The following is a 27,961-nucleotide window of genomic DNA, read 5'->3' as shown; positions in this document are numbered from 1 at the left end:
TTCTGCTAATCTCGTGTTTATCTCGTGTTAGTAGAAGTTTGGTGAGAGACGATTTGCGCTATTTAGCCTCGTGCTTTTCAGATCGTTACTGCTCTTCAGTTTGTGCTTGTGGATTCATATCTAGTTTTCAGTGCATGTAGTCAGTTCGCATCTGTGTTTCATTGCGTATTTTTATATTACGTATTTAATTCTCAGTGCTTTCTTGTCCGCTCGTTTCTGATTTTCAGCTCACTCTTCTCAGGTCTTTCTGTTTTTCAGTGCGTTCTGCTAGTTCGTTCTGACCAGCCGACCGTTTTGAAGCCATGTTGCTGGTACGTACTCATCGTAGAGGTCGTACTGTGCAGGGGCTTGGTGTTGGGGTTCTTACTTTGACCCAAGCCCAGTCCATGAACAGGGCGGGGAGGAGTTCATGGACGAAGAATTGGTTACTCCAGCATGACCAATTCTCTAACATGCCTTTGTTGCGGGAGATCCATGAGAATAATCCTGATGATTTCAGGAATTATCTCCGGATAACGGACCCCATTTTTCACCATTTGTTGGCTTTGCTGTCCCCTTATATTACAAAGCAGGACACCTGCATGCGGCAAGCCATCACTCCTGAACCACGTTGTGGTACTTGGAGACAGGGAGAAGTCTGCAGGACATCAAGTTCTCGACAAGCATCTCCCCCCAGGCTCTGGGGATCATTATTCCAGAGACCTGTTCTGCCATCATTCAGGTCCTGTAGAAGGACTATATTAAGGTAATATTTCTCCTTTAACATCACAGTATATGTATTTAATGTTTGCTAATGTATTGTATTTCTTTCATAATTCCCTAATTACCATGATTGTAATATGCTGTGAACGTCCCCTTTGTCCTCATGCATGCTGGAAGTTTTTAAAGTTCCTTTTTTGTCCTTCATGCATATTTGCCTTCACTAACCCACCCAGCATGCTATCCTGGGCCCATACACACCTAGCCTAGTCACCTAACAATGTATTTTGTCAGCTCCATTGTAGTGCATTACCCTAAACACCCCCTAAAATGTGTACAAATGTTATTTGTGTCCTTAAATTCATGCAGAGTGCCAGAGGCTTTTTTTGGGGGTCCCAAACTCATTTGAAACCCTCCCTTCCCCCCAAACGCTAAGTCAACCGATACCAATCCTCTATCCATTGACTTTGCCAAACCCACACACACTATACCTACCTCTTTTGTGCTCATTTTTCTGTATGAATTCACCAAAGCATGTAGTGAAAGGGCCTGCCTAAATACTTTCAAATGGTACTGTTTAAAGTTTTGTTCTCCTATTATCTTGATAGGTAATTTCAGAATGTAAAAATGTGCTTCAATTTGTACAGTGTGTATTTATATTTTTGTATTATGACACTTCTTACCTGTCCAGTGGGCTGCCAATAGTGTAAGTAAGGAGGGGCTGGCCAAAGTAATACACATTATTTAGGCATTCAGCTCTTAATGAAGTGGAGAGGGTTACCTGTCCAAAACATCCCCCCCCCCCCTAAAATTTTTACAATGGGCCATCAGAGGGAGTGAGGAATCTGATAAGTGGACCTTATATTTTTTAAAACAAATACTCCTTCAAGTAAATGTTATACTTACTGTATGTTGGCCAAGAATGTTTTTGTTTAATCTGCTTGCAATGTTATGTGCAAAATTACTAATTTTTTTTTTCTCTTATTTTACTCCACAGTTTCCTTCAACGCCACAGGAATGGCAGACTGTGGCTTCCCAATTTGCCCAGCGGTGGGACTTTCCCAACTGTGGAGGGGCAATTGATGGGAAACATGTCCACATAGTCCCACCCCCCATCTCGGGGTCATACTATTACAGCTATAAGGGGTTTAATAGTATTGTGATGTTGGCGGTGGTGTCGGCGACATATGAGTTTCTCTATGTAGACGTGGGGAAGAATGGCTGGATGTCGGATGGTGGGGTCATCGCCCAGACCGAGTTCTACGTACGGCTCTAGAGCGGTGGCTTGGGATTGCCACCTCCGGAAGACAATGTGGCTGGTCTGCCATTTGTCTTTGTTGCTGATGAAGCGTTTGGGCTGGATGATCACCTGATGCGGCTGTTCCCGATGAGCACCCTCACCCCGGACCAGAGAGTTTTTAACTACCGGCTGGCCAAAGCAAAAAGAGTGGTGGAGAATGCTTTCGGTATATTGGCCAGCCGGTTCCGCCTATTTCTTACACCTATACACATGGCGGAATATAAACTTGACCATATAGTCCTTTCATGCTGCATTCGCCACAACTTTTTAAGGAGAAATTCAATGAACTATGTGGCCTCATTGGGCCTGAGGCCGGATTTCAAGACCAAACACTGACGGCACTTGAAGCTGGCCATCCTGGCTTGCCCCCCCCAAAGCGCCCGCGAGATCCGTCTAAAATATATGGAGTACTTTGCGGGTAGGGGGGCCATTGATATGCCAGAAAATGTTTAACAAACATTTTTTAAAATACATTTTTATTTTAAAATGAAAATATTTCCTTTGATTTACTGCTTGTGTTTCTTTTAGCTGTCTCCTAGGTTATCCAATTTCTTCAATAGTGCAAATGTAATTTCTTTGATACACGAGGTGACAATCTCTTCTTCAGCTAACTATTATGTTGTGGGTCTGCTACACACAAACACCTTGTTTTTGTTGTTAATGCATATAATACATTACTGATAAAAATATTAATCATTTTCAGCACCATGAATTAATTTTTTGGAGTGACGAAAAATGGCCTGATTGTTGCAAATTATAAAGCACAGTGGGTGTTATTTACTAAAGTAAAATCCACTTTGCACTACAAGTGCACTGCAAAAGTGCACTTGAAAGTGCACTGAAAGTGCACTTGTAGTACAAAGTGCATTTGCTTTTGTGACTGTAAACACCAATTTACTTAAAAAAATGCTATTTAGCATTGAAAGAAAAAGCCACACATTGTTGAGTAGAATTTTTTTTACTCTATGCACATTCACATGTGCGTTTAGAAAAGGGTTTTTGAACAAACTAACATATTTTGATAATTACATTTTTTTAGACATTAGATTTCCAATTTTTGTGATAAACAGGCATGTTTTTAAAAACATAAAACAATACACAACTCAGGGGAACAAAGATAATAAACCAAACCCTGCGAGCCACAGTACGGATAAATGCCTACAAACTGATATATAATCAAAACATGAGTTGAGACCAGCTGCAAACACTCAGTCACGTTTCATAAGCGTGCAAGTGAAAAAAATAAAAAAATGTGTGTCTGCGCTAGAAAAAAGGTCACATCAATCAAAATTGCAGCAAATAAATATATAAGAAACATGGATGTTGACTAATATTATACTTAAGTGAAAGTACCAATAGGTGCTTAAATAAAGTGCACAGTGCTACATAAAACATACAATGTGAGTGATCAATCAGAAAACATATAACATAATACTGAATCAAATAAAGTATAAAGGAATATATCCACAGGTGAATAAGATAGAGTCCAAATCAGTGTAAATCCAAGGATATAAAAGTGCCCAAAAAACATAGTCCATAAATTAGTGAAGTTCACACATCTTTCCTTCCAAAAATGTGTCACCAAGAAACATGCTGTGGTGTCTTCCAGCCACCCCCACAGGTAATATGCTCACCTTCCTATGTGTGACACAGTGATTAAACCAAAGGCCATCTGAAGGCCAGATGTGAGCACTTGGCTTGCTGCCGCCATGTTGGTTTGAGAGCATTGAAGGTCTGCACAGCTGGTTCCAATAGAGCACAGGAGTGTCTCCAAAGCTTTGTTTGGCATAGTTTAATCACTGTGTCACACATAGGAAGGTGAGCATATTACCTGTGGGGGTGGCTGGAAGACACCACAGCATGTTTCTTGGTGACACATTTTTGGAAGGAAAGATGTGTGAACTTCACTAATTTATGGACTATGTTTTTTGGGCACTTTTATATCCTTGGATTTACACTGATTTGGACTCTATCTTATTCACCTGTGGATATATTCCTTTATACTTTATTTGATTCAGTATTATGTTATATGTTTTCTGATTGATCACTCACATTGTATGTTTTATGTAGCACTGTGCACTTTATTTAAGCACCTATTGGTACTTTCACTTAAGTATAATATTGGTCAACATCCATGTTTCTTATATATTTATTTGCTGCAATTTTGATTGATGTGACCTTTTTTCTAGCGCAGACACACATTTTTTTATTTTTAATACACAACTCAGGAACTTACAAAGTTAAACTTTGATAAATTGAAGGCAATATCAGACATTAGTATGTCCAAACTGTGTTGATATTACCTTCATCAGATGAGTTGATGTCACCCCGGTGAAAGCCAAATTTTGAAGATGCACAATGGACGTGTTTTCGGGGTACAACCCCTTCCTCTCAGCTACTTAAGTTGCGAGGAAGGGGTTGCACCCACAAAACGTGTACATTGATATCCTGTGATGGCAGATAGCACATGTTGACTCACTGTGTGCATCTTCAAAATTTGTCTTACAACATTTTAAACAAATTTTTGAAAAATAAAAACAATTAGTACAATTTTGGTGTGTTTTAGATTCTGCCCAAAACATCAATTATGTTTTTGAGTCTTTTTTCAACATCATTGATGTCTTCCTTGATCTTCCGTAAATCACGATTGCACACCATGATCTCCCCACCTAGGACTTGCACTTGTGAAATGTGTTTCTTCTTCCACAACATCCACATCACCTAAAATAAAAAACACACCATGTATTATAAATATGCAGGCATACATCTATTACCTGAAGCTGTGGTTCAGACACTCACCTGTTGTGGTCACTATTTCGCCCAATTCATAAACCTCTCCTTCCTCCACATCCTCTGGTTGTGGTGTGGGGATTTCCCTTTCTTTAGGAGGTGGGAGGTCCCTGGTGTCCTCTGATGTCCCGAGTCTTTTCTCCCCTATGTGAATAAAAAAAAGGTATACTTACCACACAGATATTTGAGGGCAAAAGTAGGAATAGGAAACATTGCTTGGAAGTGTCATGTACAATTGTCAGTTTTGGCAGAGTTCCAAGCTGAAGACATGATTTTTTCCCTTTCTTCAAGCTGGAATACTTACCTTTTTTGGTCAAGTTTCACACATAGAGACACCCCTAGTATCCACTGGAGCACCTGAGTGGGACACCCTAAAAAGTTTGTTCTGGTGTCCCACACTAGTGCTCCTGAATCCAGATGCTAAGTGTCCTCTCCTTACACTGAATCAAGTTTGCATTTCATTCTAGTTACAAACCCATCTAGACAACAATGTCATAAACTTATTTGAATGCAAATAGGCCTGAACAAATGTAGTTAGCCTGTATCTGAAAAATCATTGTATTAGTGAGCGAACAAACGATGTTTACTACGAAAGTTTACTGTGCCCACAAACGGGAAAGTTGCCATTTTAAACTGTACAACAGTAAAGAAAAGCACATGGAGCAGCATGCAAGTAATAATAATAAAAAGGAACACACGACAACTACTTACTTTTTTGCAGAACTCTCTTGATCTTTCTGTACTGATCATGCTCCCTCAATTTCAGGTCTGACCAGCGTGTCCTCAATTGATCCTTGGAATGTCGTACCCCAAAATTCCTGTGCAGACTTTTCACAACTTTAGTCATGATCTTGGCCTTTCTGACATTTGGGTTTGGGTAAGGTCCATACTTACCATCATAGTCGGCCCTCTTCAAGATGTCCACCATCTCTATAAAGGAAATATTTGAGGCCTTAAATCTGCTCAGGGATCAGGACGTTTGTGGCTCCGGCCTTTCATCGTTGCTGCTGCTGTCTTCATGCACTTGTTCTTCCTCCGCCATGTGCTCTCCCACTGCGCCGAAAGAAAAGGGGCAGGGAATATACTAGATAGAAGGTCAGGGGCGAGCAGAGTTTAATGCATGCTCAGTGTATAAAAAGCGTAACACGCGTGCGTCGTCTGTATGATCTGTGAACGAAGGAAGGAGTAGCGGAAACGCCGATCTTTCCAACAAAGGTACAATTTTAACTCGGGGCATCAGTGGCCTATACTGCTTAGAAATTGAGGCCTATATTGGGACAAGATTAGGAGAGTTTAGCCTGACATTAGGGTTTGTCTTGTGTTGTGTCTTGCACATAAAATGGATCGATTCAACGATCATGATTTCCTCCTCCATTTCATTGATTTGTACAGAGAGCTGCCCTGTCTGTGGCAGACAAAACACCCCTTTTGTACAAATCGACTAAAGAGGAAGGCAGTACTGGATAAATTGCTGGACTTTGTGAAGCCGCAGATCCCCATGGCAACCATCCCCTATTTGAAGTGCAAAATTGGTGGCCTGACGAGCACTTATAATCGCAAGAAGGTCCAGGATTCCCAGAGATCAGGAGCAGCAGAAGATGACATTTATGTACCCAGGCTGTGGTACTATGACAGACTGCGTTTTCTGTCAGACCAGACTGAAATCAGGCCATCACTCTCAACCCTTCCTCCCACTATTCCTTCCACTCTTCCTTCCACCCCAGCTGAGGCTTCTGATGTCCAACCTGGGCCTTCCACCCAGGAAGAAGAAGTGGAGGAGCCCAGCTTGAGTCAGGTATAGCATTGTTCAACATTTTTCTCAAAATTTTGTGTGATTGATGAACAATAAACTAAAACTATGTCACTTTTTCATACACAGGAAAACTTCAGCCAGGAGGAGACTGTGGAAAGTGGCAGCCAGGAAGTGGCAGGGGAAAGTGGCAGCCAGGAAGGAAGTGGCAGGGGAAAGTGGCAGCCAAGAGGTGGCCAGGCCCAGTAGCCTGACCGAATCCCAGGTCCCTTTCCTCCCCCTTCAACAAAAAAGGCCCAGGAAGGGTAGGAGCGTGGACGAGTCAGCACTTGGGTTAATTCAGCAGGCTTCTGCGGCCCTCAGAACCCCCCCCAATCTTTTGGAGGCCTATGCCTGCATGGCTGCCAACAAAATGCAGGAAATGGAGGGGGGCCAACGCCTCTTTTGTGAGAAAGTGATTTACATGGCCCTAAATAAGGGTTTGCAAGGCGAACTTACCAGCAAAACCCACCTGTGTGAGTTGGACCATTCCCCTCCTCTACCTCCTCCACCTCCTGCCTCAACCCCAACTCCAGAGCCACAGTCCTGAAGCAAGCGTGGAAGCAAGTGTGTAAGGAAGACAAGAGAGTGATGGCCTGGGTTCAGTCTGGTCTGGCAAAAGACACAGGCTGTTGTAAGCCCACAACTTGGGTACATATATGTCATCTGCTGCTGTTCCTGATCTCTCAGAGTCCTGGACCGGATTGTGCTCACTATTATATCGAGTCCTCATGCTACCAATTTTGGCTGTAAAATAGTTGATGTGTGCCCTGGGGTACAAAGGCTTCACAAATTTATCCAGCGTTGCCTTCCTCTTTATTTGGATATGACCCATAATAAATGGCTATTTTTTTTCAAAAAGGACAGTTTGATTTGTGAGTAGGCAGGTACATTTCAAAAATACAATGTCAAATTAACAAGGGACACCAACACCAACATTTTTAATTGGTGTTGTGGTAACTTGACACACAAAAATATTATGGAGATAGTAGAAAAACAAATATAAAAAAAAAACCAGGAGATCTTGTTAATAAAAAACAAAACTAAAAAAGTAGATGACTATTTAAAAAAAAAAAAAAAGGAGATCTTCATAAAAAGGAAAAAAAAAAAGGAGAACTTCATAAAAAATAAAAAAAACAAATGGAGATCGTCATAAAAAAAATGGAGATCTTCATAAAAAAATAAAGAAAAAAAGATCACTATAAATATAAATTATAAACACTATTATGGAGATCTGATGAAAAAAATAACAAACATTATTCATGAGATCACGATAAATAATAAAGAAATCAGTTTGTGAGAATTCTGTGTGAATATCAGCAGCAAAACAACTTCATTATTCTAGCAATATAAAGAAGAAGAGAATGCGCTGCTTTAAAAAAATTTAAAAATTTGTAGCGTGACGAATGTGTTATCTCCATTACAAACGCTAGTTTTACCAGACCGAGCGCTTCCGTCTCGTACTTGATTCAGAGCATGCGTGGATTTTTGTGCGTCGGAATTGTCTACACATGCTCGGAATTTACGACAATGGATTTTATTGTCGGAAAATTTGAGAACCAGCCCTCAAATTTTTGTTGTCGGAAAGTCCGACAAAAAATGTCTGGTGGTGCCTACACACAGTCGGAATTTCTGACAACAAGCTCCTATCGAACATTTGTTGTTGGAATGTCTGATTTTGTGTACACAGCATAACAGTCCCACTGTGGAGGACTGAGGACCAGGGCTGTCTTTAAGGCAGGGCAAAAGGGGGAGCTGCCCTGGGCCCTGTCATTGTTGTGGGGCTCAAAGCAGCTGCCTCACACTTGCCAACTATTCTGGTTTAAATTCCCTCCTCCCTCAAGGTTTTAGTCCCTTGCTGTGTCCCAATATCTCAGTGTGAAGTGCTGCTACTAATGCTGCCCAGCTCTGCCCTATTGTTGTGTACAGATGGCTCACCTGCAGACCATGTCTTTACATGTAAATTACCGGCATTCATATGTAAATAGCGGGGGCATGCATATGTAAATAGCAGCAGCATTGATATGTATATCATGCCCTCCTGAGGTCATATCCACAGTAATTTCTAGCAGCCAATCAGCAAGCAGAAATCATGTGCTGTAACCTCTAGCAACTAATCAGTGAGCCGTAAGGTGTGCTGTAACCTCTAGCAACCAGTCAGTGAGCGGTAATGATACACTGTAACCTCTGGCAACCAGTCGCAATAGCTGCCTGATCAGATTAAGTAAACTGATTTTGAGTCTAGGTGCTATTTATTGTATGTCTCAGAGCAGGTGGAGAGTGAAACTGCATGGAGGGGGCCCCAAGAAAAGTTTTGCCCAGGGTCCAATCAATATTAAAGATGGCCCTGCTGAGGACCTTTTGTCATAGGAGAAGAACAAGTCACCATGAGGTGGATGGAGTGACAGGTTGGTCATTGTTTGGCACTAATCTTACAAGAAAGCAGCTCAAAGCACATAATCTCAATACAACCAATATACATATCTCAATTTAAGAAGATTCTAGAAAAATTTTAACAAGCACTTGATCATCATTTCACAGAATACCGTTCTGAGCCGGTAAAATCGAAGTGTGTGTAGATAGAAACCCTTTGTGTAGAACCTTGAGTTATGAGGTACGGGCATAGTAGGTAGTTAGTGACTCCATGATAGAATGTGGGGGGGTCACAGGAAAAGTGGGGGGGTATGTTTACAGGTTGTTATGGAGTTTTGGGGGCAGATTGGTATAGTATGGTAGAGGAGAAGTTTATGATGGTGCCTCTTTCGTATGTGTTGTATGTCGTATGTTGTATCACCGGCTTCCAGGTGAGGTTCGAAGTGCGAGAGTGGGCCAGATTGAACCACTTGGTTGGGAGGATATAAGATTATCTACCGTGAAGAGCATTGAACATATGAGAAGGTGGGGTGATGTAGAGTACTACCTGATAGTAAATTATAGTGCTAGACAGGATATGAGGGATAAATGTCAGGGTATGGGGTTTTGGAAGAATTGTGTGGGTTTGTAGCCCTAGATGTTAATAGTTGAGGTACTCATAATGATATGGGGGGGGTGAAGACTCCACCCCATAGCGTGTGTATATGTAGGTAGCTCTTGGGTCATGACCAAAAAACAAATTGTGTTGATTTGTTTTGCTTATTTGTGAACTTGTCCCAAAGCTATCCCTCATATTCTGCTTGAGCAAACATTTAAAGATAACATATCCAAATCTTGGTTAATATATTAATTACATGTGTGAATTAGGATATTTGTTCTGCCCTATCAGCGTCAATACCAAAAAAGCTATTTAAATCGACCTTGACCTGGTATTGTTCCCGTCATCAGCAGTGTCAATAATTACAATGACAATATTTCACCTTATTGCTTCACATGGTAAAGTGTGCCCACTAGTAGGATCTAAATAGGGGTCGCAAGGTGGGGGGTATGTGGGTATAGGAGTCTATGAAGCTTTGGGTGCTGGTTCCAGATGGGTCATGGTGGGGCTTAGGATAGGCAGTTTGTGTGGCCTGTATTGGCCTCATATGGCGAGTGGCAGTATGTAGGTAGGGTGAACACCCATCCAGGTCAAGGCAGGTGCATGTTTAGATAGAGTTAGCATTCAAGCCCGTATTTATGGGTAGCCAGTCGGAGCCGAGTTGATGCTACAATATTTTTAGGGTGACCTCAGTGGAGACAACATAAGTATCAATGCATCGTCTCAGCTAGATAGTTGATGGTATAGGTAAAGATGAGGGTAGACACCTGACAAGATGACAATCTTGGGGACTGGTGGTGGGGATTTCTTTTTCCCATCAAGGCGATTATTACCTTTAACAGCTGCTGATGCTCTTTGGACGCACCAAGGTTGCAAGCTGGGGGTGTAGGAGAATGGGATTCACTCCTATAAAGGTAACTGTGTCAAGGCAGGAAGACATGTGGTATAAGTTGTACATGACAGATACCTTTCAGAGAGCCAATCAGGGGTGAAAAGTGGTAAGCTTTCATGTACGTCGGTTAAGTTGTGATGTGTTGTTGGAAGAGTCACTGTGGGTAATGCGGAGTGGTAATGTAGGGAAAGGGAGCTTGGAGTTCCAATTAGAACCTTTTATAGGGTTTGGTTGAGGGATATGCCCTCTAGGTAAAGCAGGCTAGTCAGTTAGTTCTTAGAAACAGTATAAAAAAAAAATATGAAAACTGTGTATAACAAGCGATAAACTCACGGAACCTTGGTATGAACAGGAAGAAGAGAACCTCTGTGGAATGGAGGTCAGGAGTGTAGAGGACATCTCGAGCGTCTCGATGGGGTCTCCTGTGTGCCGGTGAGGCCAAGGAGCTCCCTCCTGATGGTTGGTGGTTAGCCTGGCATGGGGAGATTTCCAAAGAAGACCTTTGTTGTCGGGGCCTCTGAACATTCCATTCCATGGGGTCTTCTCGGTGGTTTGCATTTCATGGTGCCGAGATGTGGTGGTCACTGTACAAATCAGGCAAGAGTGGTAGTGGGATATTTATGGCAGCACAGACCTGTGGCAGGTCTTCCGGCACACGGAGCATAGCAGAATGTCCCATTGGTGAAGCTGAGAAACAGATTGGAAATTTCCACCCATAGGAAATGTTGCGAGAGCGGGGAAGATCTAGGAGAGGTCGGAGGTCTTTCCAGGGCTGAAAGGTGATGGGTGATCTTTAAAGAGCTTGATTTCTCCTCCCTCATGGAGAATCTGGCATCTCTCTCTCTGGCGCGCTTGAGGATATCTTCTTTCAGGGGAAAGCTCACCAGGCAGCAGATGATGTCACATGGAGGGTCGGAGTCTCTTTCCCTGGGACCTAAGGCCCTGTGAATGTGTTCCATATCAATAGGGGAGTCGTGGGTCTGTCTAGCAGGTTGTTGAATATAGACTGGATGCATTGGTGAAGGTTACCAGGTTCCACAGTGTAAGTGAGCCCTCTCACTCTTATATTGTGCCTGCATACCCTACTGTCTAGATCTTCCAGGTGCCTGTTCATCTCTCTTAGTTAGAAAGAATGCCCGTCAGTTACCTTCTGGATTTGAGTAATGATGGTCTCTTGCCTGCTTGCAGTAGCTTCCACTCTGTCCAGCCGAGTAGCCACTGACTGTATGTCGAATTGGTGGTCAGCTATGGCAGGGTGTTTTTTATGTCCTGGGCTACAGCTTGCATGTCCCCCAAGCACAGAGGTTGTGCATTGCTAGTTGCTGGTGTGTGTGCAGGAAGGTGATTGCTGTCACGATAGGGGCTGCAGCTGGTGTGGGCAGAGGCCTGTGTGGAGAGTTGCGTGTCCCGCTGCTGGGACCTAAACTTTGCGGGTATGTTGTGGCTCAATTGTGTCTCGCCGTCTTGGGGCGAGCAGGATCTGGTTGCCGAGTTGCTCCTGTCTCCCTTGCCCATCGTGGCTTGTTTGATCTCTGCTTATTAGCAATGCAGATTCCTCAGTTAGTGGGAGCTGGAGGGTCAGGCAGCCATTCTCTTCTAACGCCAGGCCACGCCCCCCTCTATATCTATTTTTAGCTTAGAGCTCAATAACTAGCATAGACTAGATCCAGGTTAGGCATCCGATGACCACTTTTGGTAGTTAGAGGTCTGTTTGCATGAAAGATTAGAAAATACTAGGGACTAAGCACACAGTAGATAGGCTGACCCTCAGTTCCAGTGCCACACCATGGATCCTGCTAGGTGAGAAGCGGAGTTCCAGGCTGATTGGACAAGGGCTGGAAGGTTTCTTAAATGACGCAGATTTGGTCTTCAAGTCTCTGGCACCAGGACAAATGCCGCATTGTGATTATCCTCAGAGTCTCTACAACTAAACTCTGCTGCAATATTCATCTGAAAGTATCTTTATCAATAACTATATATACCCAGGAAAATGTGCACAATTCCACCAGGACACTTGTTTGGCCCTTTGCTGATAATACCTGTTTGTACACTGGATGTATGCACTTAATAATCTTTTCTTATAAAAAACTTGTATATATAGTCAAACTTGTGCATTAAATGTACAAACAGGTATTTATCAGCAAAGGGCCTGAAAAAAGTCCTGGTGGAATTGTGCACATAAACCCAGGTATATATAGTTTATAGAGATACCTCCAGATGAGGGTGTTGCAGCAAAGTCCAGCTGCAGGGGCCCCAAGGATGATGCAGAATTCATCTTTGTGTCAGGGACCTGAAGGCAGGATCAGCAGTCACAGGGGGTATCCAATTGTTATCTCTGCTGCCCAGAATGCGTTGCTCCTGTAGCACCCTCTAGTGTGTGCTAGAAGTGAGAGTAGGAAAACTTAGTTTAGCTCAGGGCTAAGCTTGAGCTATGGCATCTGGGTCAGGGTTTACTAAGGTTTAGGGCTGGGCGACTCATCCTGGCAGCTCTCTGGGGCCTCCCCCGGTCAAGAAGGTTGGAGAATCTTCTAGAATTAGAGGGTGGAGGTTAGGAGCAGCTGCCTTGAATATTTATGGAGCCTAAGCCAATCCTCAGAGGTAGGCTGATAGGGGGCTTAGACCACTCCAGAAATAGACATGGGCCATGACAGGAGGGCAGTCAGGTGAAAAATGGAGATACAATGTTGAGAAGGCTGTCGGTGGCCCTCAGGGGTAGCCTCTAGTCTAGGGGAGTGTCCTGCCTTGGGCTGGGGCTTGGGTGCCAGAAGGATCCTGCTAAATCACACAGGAGGGGGCTTTCCTGGAGGCAAGGGAGCAAGAGAGAGGACAGAGTGAGTAGTCAACACTGTTGGGGACTAACAAGGGGGGTGACTGCCACATGTAGCCAGTCTCTCTGAAGACAGCAGCGTGCTTAAATCTTCATCCTTCTCTGAAAGATCTCCTGAGAGTAAGCCAGGTGGGCTGGTGAAGAGTCAGCCAGGTAGACTGGTGTGAAGAGTTAGCCTGGAGGGCTAGTGAAAGGGGCAGCTGCAGCCAAGAGGGTTTGTAGTGCCTGAAGAGGCGGTGCTGGGATCAGTGGCCACAGAGGAAGAGTTACAAGCTGTTTCACTACACTGTGATACACAAAAAGGGCTACGAGTTTCTGCCTGTAAAGGGCCATTGCTAAACTGACTTGGAGCCTGTCAGATAAATCAAAATGATTCAGCTGGAGCAAGCAAGTGCTGTGCGAGAGGAAAGGGAAGGAGACTGTATATAGACTGTATAAATAGGAAAATTTCCCTGAAGTTTTGCTGAAGTCAAGTGGGTATCCCATAACCTCCCTCCAAGTTAGTAACCCTCAATAAATAACAAAAAAACAAAGTCTGCAGAGGCTTCATCTCCGGTGTTCATCAGTGGCCCTGTGAAGTCACTTCTGGCGCATCACTTCCAGTACATGCAGCTCTGGCCCTAGGGCAGGTACTATCACCACTGCCAGTGGGGGAGGACATTGCTGGTCTTCATAACCACTACCTGACACGCTGCTTTTGCTTTCCACCACCAGCACAGACCCGAACAATGTAAGGATTATGGCTTGGATTGCCTATATATGTTAACATGTGACATTGTTGAACACTTATTTTACATCTGTATGGCAGCATAAGACTTGCCTGTTCACAATTTGAGTCATATAGGTAATTTGGCAAGCGGATTTTAACAATAAAGATTTTGCAAACTCTTTACCTGGTTTATATTGCATGATTCCACATTGGATAGTCCCTAAGTGAGTTCTGAGCACTTCTAGGCTAAGTGTATTGGACTCTGGTTTATTTGTTTTACACCGCTCCAGGTGGTTACACTCCACCAGCAGCTTTGAACTATTACCAGGTGGCCACACTCCTACAGTTATCAATTATCACAATTTCTTGGAGTTTACACAACGTTAGTCACTGCTACAGGACGCATCGCCCGGTACCGTGTTTTCCCGAAAGTAAGACCTACCCCGAAAATAAGACCTAGCGTTATTTTTCAGAAGGGCTGCAATATAAGCCCTACCCCGAAAATAAGCCCTAGTTTAAAATGCTTGTAAAATCCTATAATCCACTCTATTACAGTAGAATACAATGTACAATGTGTGTGTTTCTGTAAAATAATTGCGGGGAAGAGAGCTCCGGTGGGTCACAGAAGTGCAGAGCAGCGCTATAACAAAGGTATTTGGCACAACTCTATTAAAGAAACACACACATTGTACATTATATACTACAGCAATAGAGTGGAATATAGGATTTAACAAGCATTTTAACTCAGTTCACACTGGGGATTCCTGACAGGCAGGGAGAGAGTGGGAGAGAGAAGACGGCACATTACATGGTAAGACCTACCCCGAAAATAAGCCCTACTGTGTCTTTTGTTGCCTTATTTTCGGGGAAACATGGTATTTCTGTGGACAGCCTAGAATGAGACTTCTCTCTAGCAGGAACTGTGGTATGGCACTGGAAGTCATAGTCAGCCTATCTACTCTGAGCTTTAGTCCCTTCCTAGTAGTGTATAACCTTTTCTTCTGGATTGGAGCATGGACAGTACATGTGGCCGAGACTTTCTCTCTCTCTATCCACTTCCTGCTTCCAGGCAGCAACTCAGGGGCAGGATATAAACTATATATGAAGGCATTTGCAAATTCAGAGAATAGAGGGCAGCAGATCCCTACATATAGTTTAACAGCTTCAGATCTTCCCTATCGCAGCTTTACAGCTACGGGGAGGCACCTGTGCGCCAGATCACGTATATACATGCTTTTCGACAATTCCAGGTAGGGGGGCGAGAATGCGTGCCGCCGGCGCCTCATTTCTGCTGTAAATACACACAGCAGAAGCCGATGAGCAGGTGCACGGTACCCAATATCCTCCGGCACCCGCCGATCGTTAGGCAGATAGCCAGATCTGCGATCTGCCTATGTAAACAAGGCAAATATAGCTGTTCTGACAAGAGGGAAATGGATGGAGTTTGTGTCCCTACAAATCAAAGGAATAAATGTAATCTCTTCTCCTAGTAAAAGCAGCTTACAGTGTAGTAAAACACTGACTAGGCACACAGTTAACCCTTTGAGCGCCCCTGATGTTAATTATTAGTACAGTGACAGTGCATATTTTTAAGCACTGATCACTTTAATAGTGTCACTGGTCCCCAAAAAGTGTCAAAAGTGTCAGTTAATGCCAGAATGTCTGCCGCAATATCGCAGTCCCGCTATAAGTTGCTGATCGCCACCATTACTAGTTAAAAAACAAACAAAACAAATACAATAAATAAAAATATCCCATAGTTTGTAGACATTATAACTTTTGCGCAAACCAATATACGCTTATTGAAATTTTTTTTACCAAAAATATGTAGCAGCATACAAATTGCCCTAAATTGATGAAGAAATTCGATTTTTTTTCCATTTTTTTTATTGGATATGTTTTATAGCAGAACATAAAAATTGTTTGTTATTATTTCAAAACTGTCGCTCGTTTTTGTTTTTATAGCACAAAAAATAAAAAATGCAGAAGTGATCATATACCACCAAAAGAAAGCTCTATTTGTGGGAAAACAAGGCCATACATTTTATTTAGGTAGAGCGTCACAGGACTGTGCAATTTTCAGTTAAAGTAAAGCAGTGCCAAATAGCAAAAAATGGCCTGGTCATGAAGGGGGTAAATTTTCGGGAGGTCAAACGGTTAGAGAAGACTTTCAGCAGCTAAAATGGCTTCAATGCCAGATCCTGATTATGGATATATTGGGATGCCAGCAAACGGATGGGCAGAGCTTTGGCATTTTTGTCACTTATGCCATGGCCTGTATGGTTCGTGCAGGAACCCAAGCATGGTAACACCTTGTACACATTTTAAAAACAAAATACAATATAACATGGAAATATTTACTGCTGTAAGTCGTTGGGGCTCATAAACAAATATTATTTAAAGCGGAACGTCAGTCATTTTTTCATCGTTCTATCTATTAAATCCTCTGCCCTTGTTGTTGTTTTAACTTTGTGTAGCGCTGGTAGATTTGCAATCTACCGCATGTTAGGTAAATTTAGTCAATTGTATGTTAGGAAGGTTAAAAGTTTGCCTCTGTTCCAGCTTGGCTGACATTGTGTATGTTTCCGTGCTGACCGGTGGGTGTCGCTGTTGCCACTGGTCAGGGTTGGAAAGGCAACGTGTTGAAGCGAATGGATGCTCCTCTGTCCCGGAGGCACGCTCGGTGGAGGTGGTCCTCCAAGTTGCATTATGGGCAAGGGTATTTATGGGACAGACGCCATGTTTTAGGGTTCATTTTACAGCCACCTGCTGGCCTTCCTGGCCGACAGGTATGCGTTAAGGAGCTACCTCGTGGTCCTCCGTTCGGGAGGCCCACGATACAGCGGCGCAGGGGTGGGTCCAGAGGCTTGTCTGGAGCCTACCACCGCAGCAGAGGAATGGTCCTGAGCTGTCGGTCCTGCCAGACGGGGCTGGACAACCGGGGAGATCCCAGGGGAGGACCCGTCTTGGAAGGATCACGCAGAGTGCTGGTCTATAGAGGGGCCTGGTGACGCGGTAGGAGGACGTATCCAAAAAGTAACTATACAGCATAGTGTTGCCGGCTCGGCTTAAAGGTTCAAGCACTGTGACTGACTTTCACTTTAGAAAAACCTATACATCCTGTGGCAGAGGATCATGCGGATTTTGTTCCCAAGCAGGTCTGTGGCAGAGACTTTGATTCGTGCTGCGTGCTGGCTGCTAGACCGGTGAGAGAGGCCTATCCAGACGAGTAGGGATGAGCCGAACACCCCCCTGTTCGGTTCGCACCAGAACATGCGAACAGGAAAAAAGTTCATTCGAACACGCGAGCCCTGTTAAAGTCTAGGGGACACGAACATGAATAATCAAAAGTGCTAATTTTATAGGCTTATATGCAAGTTATTGTCATAAAAAGTGTTTGGGGACCTGGGTCCTGCCCCAGGGGACATGGATCAATGCAAAAAAAAGTTTTAAAAACGGCCATTTTTTCAGCAGCAGTGATTTTAATAATGCTTAAAGTCAAACAATAAAAGTGTAATATCCCTTTAAATTTCATAGCTGGGGCTTGTCTGGAGCCTACCACCGCAGCAGAGGAATGGTCCTGAGCTGTCGGTCCTGCCAGACGGGGCTGGACAACCGGGGAGATCCCAGGGGAGGACCCGTCTTGGAAGGATCACGCAGAGTGCTGGTCTATAGAGGGGCCTGGTGACTCGGTAGGAGGACGTATCCAAAAAGTAACTATACAGCATAGTGTTGCCGGCTCGGCTTAAAGGTTCAAGCACTGTGACTGACTTTCACTTTAGAAAAACCTATACATCCTGTGGCAGAGGATCATGCGGATTTTGTTCCCAAGCAGGTCTGTGGCAGAGACTTTGATTCGTGCTGCGTGCTGGCTGCTAGACCGGTGAGAGAGGCCTATCCAGACGAGAAGGGATGAGCCGAACACCCCCCTGTTCGGTTCGCACCAGAACATGCGAACAGGAAAAAAGTTAGTTCGAACACGCGAGCCCTGTTAAAGTCTAGGGGACACGAACATGAATAATCAAAAGTGCTAATTTTATAGGCTTATATGCAAGTTATTGTCATAAAAAGTGTTTGGGGACCTGGGTCCTGCCCCAGGGGACATGGATCAATGCAAAAAAAAGTTTTAAAAACGGCCATTTTTTCAGCAGCAGTGATTTTAATAATGCTTAAAGTCAAACAATAAAAGTGTAATATCCCTTTAAATTTCATAGCTGGGGGGTGTCTATAGTATGCCTGTAAAGGGGTGCATGTTTCCCGTGTTTAGAACAGTCTGACAGCAAAATGACACTTCAAAGGAAAAAAGCCATTTAAAACTACTCGCGGCTATTGCATTGCCGGTCCGAAAATACACATAGAAGTTCATTGATAAAAACGACATGGGAATTTCCCACAGGGGAACCCCGAACCAAAATTTTAAAAAAATGACGTGGGGGTCCCCCTAGATTCCATACCAGGCCCTTCAGGTCTGGTATGGGTATTAAGGGGAACCCCGGCCAAAATGAAAAAAAAAAAAAAGACGTGGGGATCCCCCTAAATTCCAGTCTGACAGCAAAATGACACTTCAAAGGAAAAAAGCCATTTAAAACTACTCACGGCTATTAAATTGCCGGTCCGAAAATACACATAGAAGTTCATTGATAAAAACGGCATGGGAATTTCCCACAGGGGAACCCCGAACCAAAATTTTAAAAAAATGACGTGGGGGTCCCCCTAGATTCCATACCAGGCCCTTCACGTCTGGTATGGGTATTAAGGGGAACCCCGGCCAAAATAAAAAAAAAAAAAAAGACGTGGGGGTCCCCCTAAATTCCATACCAGACCCTTCAGGTCTGGTACGGATTTAAGGGGAACCCCGCGCCAAAAAAAAATTAAAAAAATGGCGTGGGGTCCCCCCAAAAATCCATACCAGACCCTTATCCAAACACACAACCTGGCAGGCCGCAGGAAAAGAGGGGGGGACGAGAGAGCGCCCCCCTCCTGAACCGTACCAGGCCACATGCCCTCAACATTGGGAGGGTGCTTTGGGGTAGCCCCCCAAAACACCTTGTCCCCATGTTGATGAGGACAAGGGCCTCATCCCCACAACCCTGGCTGGTGGTTGTGGGGGTCTGCGGGCGGGGGGCTTATCGGAATCTGGAAGCCCCCTTTAACAAGGGGACCCCCAGATCCCAGCCCGCCCTGTGTGAAATGGTAAGGGGGTACTTTTACCCCTACCATTTCACTAAAAAAACTGTCAAAAATGTTAAAAATGACAAGAGACAGTTTTTGACAATTCCTTTATTTAAATGCTTCTTCTTTCTTCTATCTTCCTTCATCTTCTTCTTCTGGTTCTTCTGGCTCTTCTGGTTCTTCCTCGGGCGTCCTCGTCCAGCATCTCCTCTGCGGGCTCTTCTATCTTCTTCTCCCAGGGCTGCTCCGCACCCATGGCATGGGGGGAGGCTTCCGCTCTTCTCTTCATCTTCTTCTCCTCTTCATTTTCTTCTCCTCTTCATTTTCTTCTCCGGGCCGCTCCGCATCCATGCTGGCATGGAGGGAGGCTCCCGCTGTGTGACGGCGTCTCCTCGTCTGACGGTTCTTAAATAACGGGGGGCGGGGCCACCCGGTGACCCCGCCCCCCCTGACGCACGGGACATGACGGGACTTCCCTGTGGCATTCCCCGTGATGTCACAGGGAAGTTCCGTCAAGTCACCATGCGTTAGAGGGGGGCAGGGTCACCGGGTGGCCCCGCCCCCCATGATTTAAGAACCGTCAGACGAGGAGACGCCGTCACACAGCGGGAGCCTCCCTCCATGCCAGCATGGATGCGGAGCGGCCCGGAGAAGAAAATGAAGAGGAGAAGAAAATGAAGAGGAGAAGAAGATGAAGAGAAGAGCGGAAGCCTCCCCCCATGCCATGGGTGCGGAGCAGCCCTAGGAGAAGAAGATAGAAGAGCCCGCAGAGGAGATGCTGGACGAGGACGCCCGAGGAAGAACCAGAAGAGCCAGAAGAACCAGAAGAAGAAGATGAAGGAAGATAGAAGAAAGAAGAAGCATTTAAATAAAGGAATTGTCAAAAACTGTCTCTTGTCATTTTTAACATTTTTGACAGTTTTTTTAGTGAAATGGTAGGGGTAAAAGTACCCCCTTACCATTTCACACAGGGGGGGCTGGGATCTGGGGGTCCCCTTGTTAAAGGGGGCTTCCAGATTCCGATAAGCCCCCCGCCCGCAGACCCCCACAACCACCAGACAGGGTTGTGGGGATGAGGCCCTTGTCCTCACAGCGGGAGCCTCCCTCCATGCCAGCATGGATGCGGAGCGGCCCGGAGAAGAAAATGAAGAAGAGAAGAAAAGAAGAAGATGAAAAAGAAGATGAAGAGAAGAGCGGGAGCCTCCCCCCATGCCATGGGTGCGGAGCGGCCCGAGGAGAAGAAGATAGAAGACGCCGCGGAGGAGATGCTGGACGAGAATGCGGAGGAAGAGCCAGAAGAACCAGAAGAAGAAGATGAAGGAAGATAGAAGAAAGAAGAAGCATTTAAATAAAGGAATTGTCAAACTGTCTCTTGTCATTTTTAACACTTTTGACAGTTTTTTAGTGAAATGGTACCCCCCTACCATTTCACACGGGGGGGGGCCGGGATCTGGGGGTCCCCTTGTTAAAGGGGGCTTCCAGATTCCGATAAGCCCCCCGCCCGCAGACCCCCACAACCACCAGACAGGGTTGTGGGGATGAGGCCCTTGTCCTCATCAACATGGGGACAAGGTGTTTTGGGGGGCTACCCCAAAGCACCCTCCCAATGTTGAGGGCATGTGGCCTGGTACGGTTCAGGAGGGGGGCCGCTCTCTCGTCCCCCTCTTTTCCTGCGGCCCGCCAGGTTGCGTGCTCAGATAAGGGTCTGGTATGGATTTTTGGGGGGAACCCCACGCCGTTTTTTTTTTAAATTTTGGCAGGGGTTCCCCTTAATTTCCATACCAGACCTGAAGGGCCTGGTATGGAATTTAGGGGGACCCCCACGTCATTTTTTTTTTAAATTTTGGTTCGGGGTTCCCCTGTGGGGATTTCCCATGCAGTTTTTATCAATGAACTTCTATGTGTATTGTCGGACCGGCAATGCAATAGCCGCGAGTAGTTTTAAATGGCTTTTTTCCTTCGAAATGTCGTTTTGCTGTCAGACTGTTCCAAACACGGGAAACATGCGCTCCTTTACAGGCATACTATAGACACCCCCCAGCTACGAAATTTAAAGGGGTATTACACTTTTATTGTTTGACTTTAAGCATTATTAAAATCACTGCTCCTGAAAAAACGTCCGTTTTTAAAACTTTTTTTTGCATTGATCTATGTCCCCTGGGGCAGGACCCAGGTCCCCAAACACTTTTTATGACAATAACTTGCATATAAGTCTTTAAAATTAGCACTTTTGATTTCTCCCATAGACTTTTAAAGGGTGTTCCGCGGCATTCGAATTTGCCGCGAACACCCCAAATTGTTCGCTGTTCGGCGAACTTGCGAACAGCCAATGTTCGAGTCGAACATGAGTTCGACTCGAACTCGAAGCTCATCCCTATAGATGAGCAAGGAGTGTGTCCCACGAGGGGAGCGCATTTCAAATAGTATTTGTATTCTACCAGGACATTTTGTCAAGAGAACCCTAACAGAGAATATTTGAGTTTCCTAAGTCATTTGTTTTAATAAAGCATTGAAAACGTACTCCAGTGTTGGTGCGTGTGTTGTCCAGGAGTAAACTCAACGGAACCCTAGACCCGGTGCTGGTGAAACAGAGGTGTCGAGAGTGAAGGTAACAGACCCGCTTAAACCAGCATCTCCACCGTAAGTTAGTGCTACATTTGGATAGTAAAACATTTTTTTTTCTGCCAGTAAATCCCTTATACAGCCCACTTCCTGTTTCTTGTCTGGTCATTAGCCCTAGGCTTATGACATCATGCACAGCTCTCTCTCACTCTTGCAAGAGTTTGCCAGGAAGGGAGAGGGGGGATGAGTCATAAGAGGGCCAATGAGAGCTGCAGAGCTGGAGGTGTGCCTCTGTGTAAATCCAGAAAGTGAACAGTCAGCAGCTTCAGCTGCCCACAGTTAAAATGGCTGCAGCCAGACTCAGTAGAGGGAGATTTATGCAGCATATTTGGCAAGTACAGAATCACAGTATGTATAAAATAATATGCAAAGTGGTTGGAGAAAAACTTCAGAATGGCAAAGATATTTTTATACAGAAAAGAGGGCGCACCAACCTAGTGCATTACCACTGATAAACTTTAATGCAGCATAAAAACAGTAAAAATTATACTCACAAACGAGCTAATATAAATCGCTTTCAAAAGGGCGCAAAAGCGCTGTTTCTGTGGATCGACACCCCAGGACCTGTTGCCGAGAGGATAAGACCAGCCATCAGCCATTTGCGCTGGTCTTATCCTCTCGGCAACAGGTCCTGGGGTGTCGATCCACAGAAACAGCGCTTTTGCGCCCTTTTGAAAGCGATTTATATTAGCTCGTTTGTGAGTATAATTTTTACTGTTTTTATGCTGCATTAAAGTTTATCAGTGGTAATGCACTAGGTTGGTGCGCCCTCTTTCTTTTCTGTTTTTTCTTAGCTTGAATACCCATTGTTCAAATGAGGGCTGCAAGACGCTAGGCATTACTTCTATAGGTGGCTGCACCACATATCCAGTTCATGGACACCTGAGCGCAGGAGAGGTCTTTTTTCTTGTGTTTCAAAGATATTTTTATTACAGATTATCTGCGCAGACTGCAGTTCCTCTTTAAATTCTAATACAGCCAACCTTAATACATGTCTCTGACAAGACCATGGAAGGGTAAACACTGATTACAATGCCATAAAATGTAAACCAGGAGGATGCCTCTGCAGATGCAAATAAGGTACGGTATATTATGTACTACTTCATGCAATTATGAAAATCACACACTATAGATTGTCACTCTGAATTATGAAACTGAACATATGTTAGTAATATGACCAGCATTTCATGTCCCTTTTCTCCACCTCCATGACTTATGTTATATAAAGGTTGTAGACAACTAGTAAGGTTTGCAGTGGTTAATAATCATACACGCAGTGGAGTCATTTGCAGCGATGTCTGTAGTACAGCTTTATTTTCTACTATCAGTTCTTGCAGGATCCAGTAAGTAAATGTCTTTCTTCTCTCTAGATGTCTATCTCTCTCATTTCTTTTTTTTTCCCTTCTACTGTTTTCTTGCTTTTCATTATTTCTCTCTTTTTAAATGTATTTTCTTAATTTTCTTCACTCTCTATTCTTCAATTTAGATTTTTTGACCCCCCCCCCTTTTTTTCCTTCTCTTTCTTTTCCTGCTTTAGTTTTTTTTTTTTTCCATAGTTCTTATCATGTCCCTTTCTTCTTTTCTTTTTCCTTCTCTAACTCTTCCTTGTTTTTATATACTTTTCTTTCCCATCTCTTCCTTTGTCTTTCTTTTTTTTTTTTTTCATTTGCTTTCTTTTCATTTCCCCGTATGTCCTATTTTTTTTTTCTTATATGCTTCTCGCTTTCTTTTCTTTTTTTCATTGTATTTACTATTCCTTTTTTTTCCCTTTTCTTCCTGTTTTTTTTTTTAATTTTACTTTCTTTCTTTTTCTTATTTGCCCTCTTTTTAATATTAATTTCTTACTTTCCCTTTAATTCATTTTAAATTACTAGCTATTCTTACGTTACAGGTTGCACTAGACATTGTTATTATTGTTGGACGTTTTCATATCAGGCAGACCTCTGCAGATGGGGAAAAATAAACTGCATATCTGAATATCTTTGTTCTACTACAATCTTTGAATACTACCAAGGTAAGTTTATCATTTCTGAAAAAGTACAATCAGATTGCGTGTGGTTTTAGATTATTCACTTTATAAAATGTCTTTTTTCATACGGTGCTTTGAAAAAGTATTCACACCCTTTGAAATTGTCCACATATTGTCATGTTATAGCTAAAAACGTATTTTATTGGGATTTTATGTGATAGACCAACACAAAGTGGCACATAATTGTGAAGTGGAAGTAAAATGATAAATGGTTTCAATTTTTTTTACAAATAAATATTTGAAAAGTGGAGGGTACATTTGTATGGCGCCCCCCTGAGTCAATACTTTGTAGAACCACCTTTCATTGAAATTACAGCTGCAAGTCTTTTTGGGGATGTCTCTACCATCTTTGCACATCTAGAGAGGGACATTTTTGCCCATTCTTCTTTGCAAAATAGCTCAAGCTCTGTCAGATTGGATGGAGAGCGTCTGTGAACAGCAATTTTCAAGTCTTGCCACAGATTCTCAATTGGATTTAGGTCTGGACTTTGACTGGGCCATTCTAACACATGAATATGCTTTGATCTGAACCATTCCATTGTAGCTCTGGCTGTATGTCGTTGTCCTGCTGGAAGGTGAACCTCCACCCCAGTTCTAAGTCTTTTGTCTTTTGCAGGCTCTAACAGGTTTCTAACAGATTCTAACACATGAATATGCTTCGATCTAAACCAATCCATTGTAGCTCTGGCTGTATGTTTAGGGTCGTTGTCCTGCTGGAAGGTGAACCTCCGCCCCAGTCTCAAGTCTTTTGCAGACTCTAACAGGTCAATACAATAGAGCCACCTGAAGATGCAATTGGCAAAACTAGTTGAGGCTCCTCTAATGCTTTCCCTTCTGGGTCTGTTCTGAAGTCATGTCTGTCTCTGGTGGTTTGATATTGTTGCAGGAGCGATTAGAAGAGCATAGGATGATATCTCAAAAGATCTATTAAGGAATGGTGTGAGCGATTTGGAGGTGTATATGGCTAATCCCACAGCACCTATTGACCTTTAATAAGTTAGAAGTCACTGGATTGGCAGTGAGTGCGTATTTCTGGTGGTGGTGTGAACTACTGGAAGGCCATCTGTCATATATACTGTAGAAGACTTCTTCACTTGGTGTAGGGATTATTATGCACAATTTATGGGCGTTTATATTTGTATTTTTATGGACATTTGGTTGTGTTAGCGCTATTTTCCTCTTGTTTTTATAATTATTGAAGGTAGATTTTTTTTTTTAAGGAGGGCAGCTTCACATTCACATAGAGTCACTATTAAAGGGCAGGCGCCTTTAAACACATTATCTAGTAATATTTTAGGGTACTATGGGGTCGATTCACCAACGTTTACCGTGACAACACGGTTACGTGACTCGTTTGTATAAATTATTGCATACCAAAAAAAAGTTAAATAAACTAAGAAAAAAAAATGATTATGCAGTATTTACCACCAAATGAAAAACATCAAAAACCATACTGTAAGTTGTTAAGTCCAATTCACAAATGAAAAAGAGAGTAAAAAAAAAAACATGCAATATTTATCACCAGGGTTTTGCTGGCAGCATCACATGCAGTATTTGTCAGAAACAGCATGGGGGTCCTCCCGCAATAGCTGGTTGCTAAGGAGCTGGCCAGGAAGGCCGCCACAGACTTAACAACAGATGACTCATCACCTTCCCTGCTGTTCCACGTGGACAGTGTGGGGTCCCCCCCAATTCATACCAGGCACTTCAGGTCTGATATGGATTTTAAGAGAAACCCCACGCCAAAATAAAAAAAACAAAAACATTGTGGGGTCCCCCCCCCAAAAAAATCCAAGCCATGCAGCCCAGAAGGTCAGGAAAGGGAGGAGATGAGCAAGCGCCCCCCCACCTCAACCATACTAGGCCACATGCCCTCAACATAGGGGGTGCTTTGGGCTCCACCCCACCCCAAAGCACCTTGTCCCCATGGGGACAAGGGCCTCTTCCTCACAGCCCTGGACAGTGATTGTGGGAGTCTGTGGGAGGGGGGCTTATCAAAATCTGAAAGATTCCAGCCGCTCCCCCCCCATGTGAATGAGTAGGAGGTACATTGTACCCCTACTCATTCACCAAAAAAGTGTCAAAAACAAATAAAAACACACAGTTTATACAACTCCTTTATTAAAATTGTTTTTTTAAATGTCCCCCCGGAGTAGATCCAGCGTCAATCACAATGCATGCTGCACCGCTGGACCCAAAAAAGAAGGAAAAAAAAATCTCTGGCTCCGACCAAGGTTCCCACCAACTGCCTGCTCCGCCGCCTGACCATTCTTAAATAGCTCCAGTTCTTAAATCAGCTTGTGACTGATGACATCACAAAGGGGCGGGGCCATCTGGTGATATCATCGGGTGATTCATCCTCTTAGCTATTTAAAGCGGAGTTCCACCCATAAAATTTACTTTGCATTATTCATCAGCAAAAAACATAAGTAAAAAAAATATTTTTTTTACTTACTCTTTCCTGGCTGGTGCCTAGTAATCTGCCTTTTCCTCTCCCTGGCGCCTGACATCATTTCCCTCGTCGCCCGTGCTCGCTTGTGCTCCTGGGAGATGTGTGTCATCATTTCCTGAGGAGTCAGTGGGCATCGCCAAGGGATTCGTTGCCATCACAACGGGGCAGGCACTTCCAACGCAGAGGCCCGTTGTGATGGCAACATGGGGATGTTTATGGCGCTTCGATACGGTCATACTGCGTGTGCATGAGAACCGGCGGTGCATGCTGGTCACTCAGCTGCACCATATCCTGGAACATTATGCTTGTGGGCTTCACATGCCCACAAGCAATATGGGAACGGCCAGGAAGAAATGATATAAGTGACCAGCGGGCGGTGCATGCTGGTCACTCAGCTGCACCATTTCCTGGAACATTATGCTTGTGGGCTTCACATGCCCACAAGCAATATGGGAACGGCCAGGAAGAAATGATATAAGTTAATTTTTTATATAAAACTGGACATCGTGGGAAGAAATTTTCAAAAGACGTGAGTATTATATGTCAATGTCTTACTAAAAAAAAAAAAAAAAAAAAAAAAAGTCGTTGGAACTACGCTTTAAGAACGTCAGCCGGCAGAGCAGGCAGTCGACGGGAGCCTTTGTCGAGGCCTGAGGTTTTTTTTTCTTTTTTTTCAGGGCTGGTGGGCATTGTGATTGACACTGGATCTACTTTGGGGGACATTTAAAAAAAAAAAAAAAAATGAATAAAAAGAATTGTCAAAAACTTTGTTTTTATTTCATTTTGACGCTTATGAATGAATAGTACCCCATACTCATTCACATGGGGGGGTCCGGGATCTGGGGGCCGCCTGCAGAATCCCACAACCACTGTCCAGGGTTGTGAGGAAGAGGCCCTTGTCCCCATCAACATAGGGGCAAGGTGCTTTGGGGTGAGGGGGCATATCCCCCCTTCCCCAAAGCACCCTACATGTTGAGGGCATGTGGCCTGGTATGGTTCAGGCTGGGGGGTGCTCTGTCGCCCCCCCCCCCTTCCTGGCCTGCATGCTCAGATATGGGAAAATTTGGCGTGGTTTTTTTCAATAATTTTAATTTCCAGTATCCTTTCTTTACACGCAGCTGTCAATAATTACCGCATTATGTAAACTTTACCGCAGTAGGTGTTTACCGCACAATTCTTAGTGAATTTAACATTTGCACAAATGTTTCCGCATGCATTATTTTACCACATTTTTTTAAATTGACCTCCATCTGCCTTATTTACTGGTTGGAACGGAAAAAAAAAAACAAAAAAAAAACAAAAAAACAGACCCACCCCATTCACACTCTCTTGGTCACTAACTTTTAAAGTGTTTGTAAAGCCTAAACATTTTTTACGTTAAAGTGGATGTAAACCTTCCATACACCAAGTGAAGTGAACAACCTCAGATGATACACTGAGATGAAACAAATCTCCCTACATAGGTTTTACATGTATATCTGCTGTTTTCACCTTTATATACTGTTTAGAAAGTTCAGATCGTGTTAGGAAATGCTCTCTTCCTGTTTAACACAGTGGTGTGACATGCAGGTTGATATGTCTGTTAGTAAATGAGTGATGTGTGAGGAGACTGATGGGGTGAGCTGAGGGGCAGAGACATAGATTTGGGTGTCAGACATATAAATGGTAGCGGAAGCCATGGGAGGCTATCAGCTGACCCAGGGAGAATG

The sequence above is a fragment of the Aquarana catesbeiana genome, linkage group LG10, assembly GCF_042186555.1.
Source record: "Aquarana catesbeiana isolate 2022-GZ linkage group LG10, ASM4218655v1, whole genome shotgun sequence".
In the NCBI taxonomy this organism is placed as follows: domain Eukaryota; kingdom Metazoa; phylum Chordata; class Amphibia; order Anura; family Ranidae; genus Aquarana; species Aquarana catesbeiana.
The sequence above is the reverse complement of the archived record's forward strand: the minus strand, read 5'-3'. Positions refer to the sequence as shown.